Source organism: Hibiscus syriacus, unplaced genomic scaffold (genome assembly GCF_006381635.1).
Source record: "Hibiscus syriacus cultivar Baekdansim isolate YM2019G1 unplaced genomic scaffold, ASM638163v2 tig00003715_pilon, whole genome shotgun sequence".
Taxonomy (NCBI): domain Eukaryota; kingdom Viridiplantae; phylum Streptophyta; class Magnoliopsida; order Malvales; family Malvaceae; genus Hibiscus; species Hibiscus syriacus.
In genome coordinates, this window is record NW_024061980.1 from 1,004,582 (window position 1) to 1,013,891 (window position 9,310).

Sequence of the window (9,310 nt, forward strand, 5' to 3'; positions counted from 1 at the left end):
TTTCCAAATTCGCAACGCGAACAAGTAAATCACATTGCGATTTTCCAAATTCGTGTTACGATTTTCCAAATTCGTGTTGCGATTATCCAAATTCGCAACACTGAATTTCAAATTCGCAACTCGATTTCTGAATTCGCAACGCGAATTTTGTTTTCGCAACTCGATTTTTGAATTCGCAACACGAATTTTTAATTTCACAACAGGTTTTAGTTTCACAACACGAATTTTAATTTTGCAACAGGTTTTAGTTTCGCAACACAAATGTTTTGGGTATATAACTACGCAGCAGCAACAACTCATAACCTAAATCCCTAAATCGCAACTCATTCCATCTCCATCTATCACTCTTTCCGACGACATCCGTTCCTATATCCAACGACATCCTTCCCCATCTCTAATTTTTTTTACATAATTTTATTTCTATATAATTTTTCAATGATTTCTCTCCCAAATTATCAACTTAATAAAGGTATGTTTTTCTCTAAGTTAGTGATGATATGTAGTTTATAGCTCGTTTGTTTAGTAAATTAATTTATAATTTGTAGAATGAAATCATCTAATGTTGATCATGTTTGGATAGATTTGTGTTTTGGAGGGTCATGAGAGAATGTTCATGGTGTTTTGCAATATATGCCTTTACCCATGAATCTTTAACTAAAACTGTCATTAAAAAAGTTAACATATGAAACTCTAATGTTACGTGTTGCAAAGAAATTGAATTTAGAGCCTCTAAGTGGATTTAGGCTATCTTATCAGAGAAAAAGGTAAAGTTTATTTGTTAACCGATAATTAAGATGTTGAACGATTCATTGCTTACATTAGTGTTTCGCAAGAAGATGATGTTACATTGTATGTTGTTGAACCTAGAAGTAGTGAAGTTGGGTCAGTAGCGGGTAGTAATCAACTAAGTTCTTCAACCCCAGTTTATGATGCTCACAATGTACAATGTGATTATCAACCTCAAAATTTAATGGTTCCACCACAATTTCATCACCAAGAAAATTTTATTTCACCACATTTCCAATACCAAACACAATATCAAAACCCACAATCTTTTCCTAATCCAAATCCCAATCAACTTTCAGCACCAAATTCCGGTTTTCGTATTGACCAGTTAGACGATTATGAGCCAACAGAAAAAATTGTGAGTACTAATCAGTATTCGAAATTTGATCTTTGTCAATACCCGAACTTTGATCTTGGTCAATACTCGGATTTTGATGATGTTTCAGAAGAAGAAACAGACCATGCATGTAATGTTTTTGATATTGGTCAATACCCGAATTTTGATGATGAAACAACCATTACCGAGGAAGATTTTGTTGATAATAATGAGGAGGAAGTTACGAATGTGAATGAACATGTTGAACATCCATTCTGTAATTCATATAACCTTGAAGAAGAAAAATAAGAAGAAGAAGAAGTCCCCGAAGAAAAGAAAAAGAAGAAAATACCATGGGAGTATAACTGGAATATGCCAGAATTACTTCAGATACCGGAAGAAGAGTTGGTAAAGATAGTAGTTGATTGTTACACAAAAGTTATTCGTATCAAGAAAGATGATTGTTTTGATACAAAGGAAGACTTGAAGATAGCTTTGTATACGAAATGTGTGGAAGATGACTATCAACTAAAAGTTAACAAATCAAGCAAAGATCGTTTTGAAACAAAGTGTATGATTGACAAAAACTGTACGTGGCGTATGATTGCAAAGAGGATAAAAGATTGCGAAATGTTTCAAGTTAGGACTTTTATTGATAAACATACATGTTCAAGAACCCAAGTTTTTCCTCACCATAGACATGCAAACAAAAAGGCATTGGGTGGTTTTCTGGTTGAGTTAATGTTTTTGAATGGCATGGTATATCGGGGACATAAAATTATGACTGACATGAATACTCGGTTCAAGATTAGTATCTCATATTCTCAAGCTTGGAGAGCCAAATGTTATGCCTTGAAATTGTTGAGGGGGTCTCCAGAAGCATCATTTGCCCAACTACCGGCTTATTGTCACAATTTAAAGCTAAAAAATCCTGGGTCGGTAACTCATATCAAAACAGATAGAGATGGACGCTTTGAGTTGCTGTTTATCGCCATTGGTGCTGTGGTTAGTAAAACAATATAATTTTGTTGACTCATTTTTGTTATTTACATGCATTTCACATTTAAATGATTATGTCTTGTGTATATTATTTTGTAGATTTGTTCGTTTATTGCTTGCATGCGCCCAGTTATTATAGTTGACGAAACATATTTGAAAGGTCGATACCTTGGAGTAAACTTATTAGCAGTAGCCATGGATGCTAACAATGGGATACTGCCAATAGCTTACGGGGTTGGCAAATCTGAAACCTATGATTCATTAACATGGTTTTTGGGGCATCTTAGGGATTGTATAGGTCCTATTAGCAATCTGACAATTATATCTGATAGGGAAAACTCAATTGGCAACGCTGTTAGAAGGTGTTTCCCAGATGTTTTTCATGGACTTTGTGGTGTTCATTTGTATAGAAATCTAAAATCAAGGTCTGTTGGTATAAAAAATCACAAATGGACATACTGGAAGGCTGTAAAAGCTTATCGGGAAGTGGATTTTAATAAGCATATAAATTGTTTAAGACGTGTTTTGCCTCAATGTGCTCAAACACTAGAAGATGTCGGGTTTGTAAGATGGTCAAGAGTACATCAACTTGGAGCAAGATATGGTTTCATGACGTCTAATAATGCATAATCAATCAATGCTCCAAGTCGTAATTCCCAGAAATTACCCATTACTATGTTAATGGAGTTTTTTCGAGCCTCTATTCAACAGTGGTACTACAAGAAAAGAAACCATGCAGGTATTATTTCTTTAAATTCGTAACTTATCATATATTTTACTAAGTATTATTTATTTAAATTTACAGGAACATTGGAACGTCGTGTTACACCATGGACTGAAAAAAAGATAACGAAACGTTTTGTGAAGTCAACGTCATGGAGAGTTGAACCATGTTCAAGCACTTTGTTTGAAGTATTGGATAATAACTTAAATGGGATTGTCGATCTAAATGCAAAGACGTGTAGTTGTATGAAATGGAAAACATCTGGTTATTCGTGTGGCCATGTTATAAAAGTTGCTCTTCATCTAAACCAAGATGATTCAAGTGCATACGCTATATATTGCTACACTACAGAAGTATGTTGACAGACTTATGCCGAGATTGTCTACCCTATTCCACATCCTTCTGAGTGGGATATACCAGATGACTTACAAACAGTTTTGCCACCAGTCATGGACAGCAAGCTACCTGGCCGACCAAAAAATCACGATCGTATACCGTCTAAGGGTGAAGAGAAGAGGATATCGACATGTAGTCGATGCAAGGAAAGTGGTCATACAAGGTTGATATGTGGATCACCAATGCCATCACAATCATCTTTTTCTCTACCAAAATATGGATCCTCATCAAAATCCAAAGCTCATATGGTGTCAAGCAAAAGAAAATCAAAATCGCAATCAAAGTCAAAATCCCAATCACAACCGGCTTCACCTTTTGGGACTTATTAACTTAGGTGATTTTTAAATGCAAACATTGTATTATGTGTATTTTATGTGTGAATGCATACATTTCAGTTAGACATTCATTACTAACTTGAGTTTGAATATTGCTAGGATCTGTTCAGTTGTTATCACTTATCAGATTGTTGTCTGTTATCTTTTTAAGGTGTTTTCCTTGAATTCGCAACGCGAAAGTCAAATTCACGTTGCGATTTTTTGTTGCGAAAGTCAAATTCGCGTTGCGATTGTTGCAAAAGTCAAATTTGAAACGCGAATTTGCAACGCGAATTTGACTTTCGCAACCATCACAACGCGAAAATCGCGTTGCGAAAGTGTACCATCAACATGTCTTTTTTGCCTTCAACATAATGCAGATTGAAATTTAAAACAACAAATCAACTTTTACAAATCAATTAAACAAGCAAAAAATAAGAATTATTTACATATCAATTAAACAAATCAACTTTTACAAATCAATTAAACAAGCAAAAAATAATTTTTATTTCCTCATCAATTAAACAAATCAACACTTTTATAAATCAACTTTTACAAATCAATTAAACAAGCAAAAAAAGTGTACCACAGACAGTTGTTTATGCACAAATACATCAATTTCACGCAGCTCACTTCAAGATTAACCTGTAGAAACCAAACATTTGCTCAAACAACACTTTCTACACATCTAAAACTAACAAACAACAAATTATTGAATTCTAGGTACTTAACCAAATATTTTCAAACCAACAAAGAGTATATATGTTAACAACACTTGCTCAAACTTACCAATTGTTTATGCACACTTTCAGCACGCAGATGCAGGTAGACAACGTCTTGCATATATCGCTCTAGCCATAAAATGCCGAAACCACAAGCCTACTGCACCTCTATCTCTATCTGTAGGAGGTAGAAAATGTTTACTTCCTGTCGTTAACTGTTCCAAGCACACGCATACGAGAGGACCACAATCCCCTCTGGCTCCCTCCGTTTGTTGTGACGCGGTCTCGTCTCTGATCATTGTAACTTTGAACTTCTTTGGCTTCTTGTTTCCAGAATTAGTCCAATAATCAATCGAATCCAAGTATTTAGCCAAATGAGCGTTCCATCCCTTACAAATAATATCTCTCAAATCAGACAATTGTATATAATTCAACATGCTGTTATATACCATTGTCTTCAGGGATGGGAGTTAAAGCTCGATGAGAAGCCAATGACAACGTTCCAAAATAGGGATAAACACCTACAATCATAAATAATAATTCAATTGCGTACATCAAATTTTTATTTATGAACACCTTTAAATATATTCAAAAATAAATACTAACCTTATCGACCTCCCACCACGCAGGATAAAGTTTAGCTTTTCCATTACCCAACACATATGAAGTGTCTCTCTGATCCTTCAAGTGAGCTACATGAAAAGACATTGGCATAATACTCCATCGCGTATTTTTTATTTTCTTCAATTTCCTTATTATCAGAAGACGAGACACCCATGCATCAATATGCTGTTTTATAAAAAAAAATACATATATTAGTGAATTTCATAAATTTAAAAAAAATTAATCAAAATGCAATATAAGAAGAATATAAGACTTACCCCCATTTGAAATAGCCATTGTCTTCAACCCCTGATAACACATCCCACCAAGACCATTCAAGAAACAAATGTATATCATCGTTGAGTTTACATATGTCAGTGTAACACCCCTGACTCTGCTCATGTAGATAAAAATCAACTGTGGTATTAGCCCAAAGGGTATTATCCAGAATTGTGTCTGGTAGTGTTCTCCTCTCCACTTTAGATACTGGAATGGTACTGACTGGTAACTCATACGAAAGCCAACTCTCATCCATTATGTCGGGCACTTGAGGGGGTTTATCAATATGTCGACATATTATACCATGTGAATCGGGCTCTTGAACGGTGGGAGGGACATCTTGAACGATGATAGGGGCCTCTTGAACGGTGAGAGGGGCCTCTTGAAGGATGATAGGGGCCTCTTGAACGATAGGAGAGGCCTCTTGAACGATGACAGATGAATCAGGCTTCTTCTTACGGAGTCTTGGCACTATTAGGGTGAACGGAGACGTAATGACACGTGTACGACGTCTGATGCGTGAACCCTATCATGCAAGAAAAACCCGACGTAGAGCGGCTACCTCATCATGTAAAGTAGATACCTCACCATATAAAGCACCATTGTCATCGCATAAAACCTCTACCTCACCACTTAAAGATCGTACCTCATCACGCCATGCACTATTGTCGTCACGTAAAGTACCGACCTCCTCACGCAAAGCATTGATCTCATCACGTAAATCCCCTAACTCATCCCGTGGAGGTGGAGAACAAGGAGATAAATATCGTGGCATCTTTTTCGGTCGCCTATCATGGGGTGATGGTGGAGAAGAGGCTTGATGATGTGATGGAATAGGTGATGGCTCTCATTGTGGAGGTTATGGCTCTGGGTGTCGAGCTGTAGAATCGGCTCGATCAGGTGATGGCTCTCGAAGTGGGGGGTGCTCATCGTCTGTGCCATAAAAAAACGCTTACTAGCTTGCCACCAATCAGTGGCAAGCTCAGCCTTTGTGGGTGTCAGCCTCTGTAATAGATAGTTGGCCTCCTAACAATATAAAAGCTCAAACAAAGTTAAACGTCTACTAGTAATAACTTGTTTATATATGGTAGTATTTGTGTTAACTTACATCATTCATCGTCGTATATGGTAGTAACTCTTCCCAATCCAACAGTCGGATCCTCCTCCAGGAAATAACCTTAGGAATATCATTTGAATTTTTTATTGCATATGTCCGCATGCTGGGAAAAGCCTCAAATATTCAAATCTACAAACAATATAATACACAAACATTAGTAATTGTTAAATAATTAATTATAATTTTGAAAACATTATATAGAAATTCTTACCTTAAATGCCCAAATAAAGCCTGCTAAAGTGTATTTGGAACCATGGCCACCCAAACTTTTTCGATCCTCAAAGGCAGACGACAACTTTTTTCCAGGTAGCTTTCCATAGATATAAACCCCACGGAAACATGTTACATGTATTTAGGTCCTCTACCAATAATATTAGGTCCTTGGAAATATGTTGTCTGGCCTCTTTGCCTAAAAACCGACATGCAAAAGTAATAAAAGGCATACTCGGACAACATCGAGGTCATCCATCTGAGTAAAACCATCTTTAGCAAATAATCTTTTCAAGTCGTCGACGTGTAAACTCGCCTTCACCTTTGCCAGCTCAGGAAAAACCTGAGATAACCATGATGGGCGGGCGATATGACTAGTGTACCGACCTACATCATCGTGTCCGAAGCGTAGACAAGTGATTAAGCAAAACTCCTCCCTCCCAAAACAAGTATACACCGGAGGAAAATGAAACCATATCTCTTCATCACCACGTTGTATCCTCTCGGGTAGATAGTTAGTCATGGTCTGAAGAAACAAATGGGTCAACATAGCATCTCCACTCGGATGTTGTACTTTTAGCCATGGCCCGAAGCAAGTATCCTCAAACAATTTTCTTTGTACATGTGTAAGCATCGACGCAATTGTAGTGGCTAGGCTTAATTTATTCCTTAAGGTCAATGAAGCCGAAAAAAATTTCTATAAAAACAATAAACATACCAAGTTAGATATACCAAAAACTACAAATTATACACTATAAGCAGACATGATATTAAACAGAGAAAACAAAGTCAAATATGTTTCAAACTTGCACGGTATTCACCCAAGTCATGATTCTATCATAGTTCACAAAATGCATCAGATAACATTCCAGAAGTAAGCACTTATATAAACATTTAAAAGGACAACATATAGGTTTAGTGCAGGTTCAAGGACAACATAAAGAGTAGTAGTTTATTCTTGAAACTTAAATTCGCAACACTGTGAAGTTAGTATTTGTCTTTGTTTTTTGGTTGAAGTAATGCAATTCATTCAAGTTTCAATTTGCAGAAGTATAATAGTTTCTGAAACTTAAAATCGCAACGCGAAACTAAAATCGAGTTGCGATTTTCATTTTCGCGTTGCGATTTTCATTTTCGCGTTGCGATTTTAAGTTTCAAATAGTCTTCTGCAAATTGAAACTTGAATAAATTGCATTACTTCAACCAAAAGACAAAACAAAGACAAATACTAACTTCACAGGGTTAAAGACTAAACAATTTAGCAGTATTGGCAGCAACCGAATGAATTTACTAAGCAATCTAAGTGAAATGGTTAATCTATTATTGAAATTAGCAGTAAATTTATCATCAATTTAAATATGAAAAATCTAATAATAATACAAAAATTTCAAAATAAAAATAATTAAAAAAACTAACCCTCGGTGGTTGATTTTCTATTTCTGACCGTGAATGGTTGTGAGGGTGGCTCTGAGAGATGGAGATAGACGGATTTCGCCGGAGATGAGGACAGATTTCATCGGAGATGAGGATGGATGTCGCCGTAGAGAGTGAGAGATGGAGATGAGACTGAGTTGTGATTTAGGATTTTAGGTTATGATGTGCGATTATACTGTTTACATTTTTATTGCGAAATTAATATTGTGTTTCGAATTTGAAAATAAAATTCGCGTTGCGAAAATAAACGCGCGTTGCGAATTACAGATTCGCGTTGCGAATTTGAAAATCACGTTGCGAATTTGGAAAATCGCAATGCGATTTACACATTCATGTTGCAAATTTGGAAACTGAGTTGCGAAATTGGAGTTCGCATTGTGAATTTATTGGTCATTTTCGCAAATCCAAAAAAAATTGGTTAAAATCGTATATTATAAAGCATTTTCGGTCACTGAAGTTATTTTCTCTTTTTAATATAGGTACGTAACATTTTAATTCAGAATAAATACAATTTATCATATCATGTTTCAAGATCATACACAAGGGATTATGTCCATCAGTATATGATTTGAACAATAGAAAAATGATTTGTAAGAAATTCAAGTAACAAAAAGATCACGAGTGACCTGATCAATACATGTATATGAACTGAAACATCAAACAATGAGTAAAAGTAATAGATTAATCCCAATAGCCTTACCCATAGCCTTGGTGAGCATGTTTTCGTTTGGGTACTTCCAATCCAGCGGGCAAAAGAACCACTCTGGGTCTCGACTATTTATAGCAGATAAATCAGGAAAATCTCAAAGCTTACATCTACAGACATCGATTTCAAGTATCACTCCGACCCCATCTATCCCTTTTTTTCGTTTATCTCCGACCGCAAGTAGCAAACTCCTCGTCAGTTGACCGAAATCAGATCAAATTATAATTTAAATCTATAATTTTAAAGTTGGAAGTGATTTTTTTATAATAAGAGATAAGTATAAGATAATATTTGTTTAAAGATAAATCTCAATCATTTGATACTGAACGCTTACATCCTTGACATTCTTGATGCTCGAAATCGGAATCTTAATGAATAACAATAATTCTTTTATTATTGGTCGCTCGGTTCGTACAGAGAACATAAACATGATATAAATATGTTTGATTTTGTCTATTTCGACATCAACAAGGCAGCAACTTGACCTGAAATCTAGACTCTTCTTCTTAACTTACGTCGCCATTGTAATATGTTTGGAGTGGACTTGGAAAATATTAGTCTGTTAATTGATTTAGTTGATGACCCTTCGCCTTTTTGCTTCAAACAACTGAACTATTTTCAACCAACTGATCTGAAGTTTAGTGCAGATTTTTGGGCAAAAAGTAATACAAATGGATACCAGTAGAAGTGGCAAGGTGGAAAAA